Source organism: Lepisosteus oculatus, chromosome 23 (genome assembly GCF_040954835.1).
Source record: "Lepisosteus oculatus isolate fLepOcu1 chromosome 23, fLepOcu1.hap2, whole genome shotgun sequence".
Classification (NCBI taxonomy): domain Eukaryota; kingdom Metazoa; phylum Chordata; class Actinopteri; order Semionotiformes; family Lepisosteidae; genus Lepisosteus; species Lepisosteus oculatus.
In genome coordinates, this window is record NC_090718.1 from 8,499,822 (window position 1) to 8,502,676 (window position 2,855).

Consider the following 2,855-nt stretch of genomic DNA (forward strand, 5'->3'; position numbering starts at 1 on the left):
GATGAACATGGGGGTCAAGAGCTTTCTAATGTGACAGTGGCCATGCTTTGCCAACCTCTCAGATGTGTTAATAAACAAACATGCTTTGTGCCAGGTTTCAGATGCTGTGTTTCCATTCCTCTTATAGAGCCTGGGTAACCATGTGCGTGTGTGTCTGATGTTCTGCCCTTGCCTGTGTAGAAAGTCATCAACAGATACTAGAAAGGAACAAGTAATAGGTTTATTCCATGCTGAAAAAAAGAAGAAAGAGAACACAACGTTTCGGCCGTGGAGCCTTCTTCAGGTGTGTGATCTGAATCGGAATGGGAAAATAAAAGTTTCAATTAATAAATCACTTCACCAACCGCTCAATTATAAGCACCCGGATCATGGAGTGCAGAGTCTGGAAAGCGCGCACGGCCAACTCCAAACTCCAATCCGCGTTTTGCCCGTTTCTGAAACGAATTGGCAGCCGCCAAACCAGGTGCGATTAATCACGCATCAGGCTTCAATTTGTTGCCTTCAACAATTTCTAGCAGTGGGATTGCATCTCTGCCTTTAAATACCGGGTTCACGGGTCAGGGAGTTTCAGGGACAGCAACATGGGAGAGGAAGATTGCAAAGGCGAGGAGAGGTATTCGGATGCGAAGGCAGTCGTTAGCGAGGACACCTGAGCGCAGACCTGCCTGGAGTGTGAACGTCCGAAGAGACTCGGATGCGTTCGGCTTGAAATCCGACAGGTTCGAGACAAGAAGGTGCATTTTTTTTTTTTACCTTGAAGCTTTAAACTGCGAGAACGCGGTTTTTAGGTATGCTAAATAAACCGTCCTGCACTTCCTGGTCGCTTGGCCTGGGTGCGAAATCTCGATAATTCGTTGAGCGTTAATTTAGCACGGGAAACAGTCTGGTAAACGGTATATGACGTGCACATGCACTTTTAAATCTCTGCTTGCGAGGAGGATTAGAAAGCGTGTTGCTCTTCTGCTTTCAAGCCTAAAGTAGGTATTTTTTCGTATTTTGTCAGTGCTAATAAGTGCTTTTCTTCCCCCCCCAGACTCAACCTGAAGGGCGGCTAGCTGCTAACGCGACTCGGAACAAACTGGTTCTCCCTCTCAGGGCAGCCCGGACGCTCAGCCCGCCGGTTCTTGTAGCTGGACAGATAAGCGTCGGGTCCTCGCCACTCCCCTCCAACCTCCCCTCCCGGTATTGATTAGTCAGAGCTGGACGTGTACAAAAGTGGTCAATAAAAATCAAAGGACAAAGCACATGACGTGTTGTATTTTGCTGTGCAGCGAGTTTCTATCTGCATGTTGAAAGCACGTAAGTGTATTGGGAGGTGAAGGGTAGCGATTATCGCAACAGGTGCGAATCGGTGTTAAACGGCCACTTTCTGGTTTCCCCCTTTTTAAATCTGCAAGCCTTTCAAGGTATTGGTGGCTGAGTACCCATTGACTAGATTCCACCTGAACCTTTCAGCTGCATTTATCCTTGGTGGGGGTTGGATAAGATGTACACCCATTCAATTTCAAGGCATTTCTATGCAAGAGCAGGTCGGGATCCCTCAGCTCCATTCTCATGGGAAGAAAGCAACCTACCAAAAAGACTAGTGCCTCTTGCCTAAACAGCAGTCAGCTAAAATTACTGCCCAATCCTCAGTACGGGGTTCTCCACAGGCCAATCTGTTGTAGAAAGTTGGGGGTGGGGGTAGTCACAGAACCACAGCAGTACAAAACCTGTAAGCCTGTTACTGTATGGCTTTCCAGCACTGCATCTCATTCAATATCTAATTAGGCCATGAATGTATAGACTGTTGCATTCCATACCATTCTAAGAGTAAGATTTTAAGTTTTGTCTGGGGGGGGAAGATGGGCAATGAATTCCTTTTGTCCTTCTGAAAATGCAAGACGGCTTGATCTGGAGGTAATGGAATTTAATTTGTTGTCTTCTCTGATTACAGGTATATACAAAAACCATCAACCCAATAAGAGTGGAATTTATTCCAGAACCATTTCTCAAGAGCAACAGTCCTAAGCAAAACCATATTTTAGATAACCCCCTGCTTTTCACTAGAAACATGTGACTTCATGCAATATGGCAATCATTTCATGGGAAGTCAGTCACAAACTGATTCTTGCTGAAAGGAGAAAAGGGATGCAATGTTTTGACTGTGGAGCCTTCTTCAGGTTCTGGAAAACTGAGATTTAATGTTTTGTTTTTGAGGATTCCAAAGAAGCCCAAATTTTGTGCATAACCTCTTTGGAGACCCAAAGAAGGCCCACAGACAATGTTGCTTTACTTTCAGCATAGAATTAACATCTACCTGTTCCTTTGCAGTTTACACATGCGGATGCAACTTCTTACTCAAATTGATTCATGCCATACAAGAGACACAGAGGCAGGCAAGCTTTGTGGATTGTTCATTAAAGGTTCATGTATTACTCTACATACAGAGCTCTTTTTTTTTTTTAATAACAGCTATTTAACAGAATCAGTCATCTGATTTTATGTTCACTGCATGGTTTCAATTCCTGCTTCCTAACAATTGCATCTTGTTGGTATCAACAGTTATTCAGGATTTTGTTAGGAATGCTTTGTCGTTTAGTTACCTAAAATACAAATCCCTGCATCACCAATGCTCACTCACAAAGTGCTATTCAAGATTACCTCATCCTCAGGGCTGAAGGCCTGCGGCCGCTTCAGGAGGCAGCGTTGACTGTCCAGTTGGTCCTCGTGATCATCCCAGCGCAGGGGCTCAGACTAAAGCCCTGGGGGTAGCATCACTGAGAATTGAGAAATCACTTATTTTTCTATCAATTAAAGTCAACATCTATTTTTTTTTTTGCTGCACATTCTGGCTGCTTGCAAGCAATATGGCT

At 44.4% G+C, this 2,855-nt stretch overlaps 1 long non-coding RNA gene across 1 annotated transcript; it reads left to right on the plus strand.

Moving 5' to 3' along the window:
• The first annotated feature begins 302 nt into the window (after positions 1-302).
• LOC107075672 (uncharacterized) lies at positions 303-1,244 on the plus strand. Its single transcript, XR_001477182.2, has 2 exons — positions 303-734; positions 1,034-1,244. It is a non-coding gene; the product is annotated as an uncharacterized lncRNA (long non-coding RNA).
• The last annotated feature ends 1,611 nt before the right edge of the window (positions 1,245-2,855 follow it).